Here is an 870-nt window from a genome sequence, read left to right as displayed (position 1 = left end):
ACACACACACACACACACACACACACACACACACACACACACACACACACACACACACCTGAAATACCTGTCAGGTGACTTTACAGAGCTGAGATTAACTATTGTGAAGAATCCAACATATTTAATAAAACCTGACTAAGTTCCTTTGATCTGTTTTACTTTTCCATTACCTGACAGGTGAGAATTTAAAGCGGTGCGGTTACTTTTGTTGACTGTGTCTCTAACCTGAACACATATTTGTATAGTTTACTTTAAATTTACTGCATAAAACACGACAAACAGAACTCACTTGATGAGACCCCGCCATCCAGACACGTAGTGTTCCATGTAGACCTCTTTATCCGGAGACAGACACAGCTTGAAGCCGTCGAGCACCTCCTGCAAACAGAACGTCTGGTTCTCGGAACCTGCCATGATGGTTCCGTCTCTGCGAGGGATTCCGTCAACAAACAGCTGAAAAATGTTTCCAACAGAAACGGAATGAAGAGTTCTGGTGAGGAACTGTCTGTGAACGCATCACCTGCGGCTCACACACGACTCAAACTCATCTTTTCTCCCAGCAGAAAACGACAGGTCACTCAGGTTCGATACACCTCTACTGCGCATGCGCCGAGCGGAACATACAGGAAATCAAAGAGCGACCACCTTCAAAATAAAAGTGCTGAGACGAGGTGGCTAATGAACTGCAGTTGATACAGAAACTCGGCTGCTCTTTAAAAAATATGTTTAAGTTGTCAAAATGAAACAAACTTTCAATGAAGTAGATCATGATTATTTCACACAGGAAATATATTTTGTTTTCTTTTTGTTTTAAAAGAATACTTTTGTTTTAACTACATTCATCCAGTCTTTCCTTTTCATAATCGTGTG

At 41.4% G+C, this 870-nt stretch overlaps 1 pseudogene; it reads right to left on the bottom strand.

Moving 5' to 3' along the window:
- Positions 1 to 289: 289 nt before the first annotated feature.
- On the bottom strand, positions 290 to 588 carry LOC106512487 (ceramide-1-phosphate transfer protein pseudogene; annotated as a pseudogene).
- Positions 589 to 870: the final 282 nt, after the last annotated feature.

The sequence above is a fragment of the Austrofundulus limnaeus genome, unplaced genomic scaffold (genome assembly GCF_001266775.1).
Source record: "Austrofundulus limnaeus strain Quisiro unplaced genomic scaffold, Austrofundulus_limnaeus-1.0 Scaffold7399, whole genome shotgun sequence".
NCBI classification, from domain to species: domain Eukaryota; kingdom Metazoa; phylum Chordata; class Actinopteri; order Cyprinodontiformes; family Rivulidae; genus Austrofundulus; species Austrofundulus limnaeus.
The sequence above is the reverse complement of the archived record's forward strand: the minus strand, read 5'-3'. Positions and strand labels throughout refer to the sequence as shown.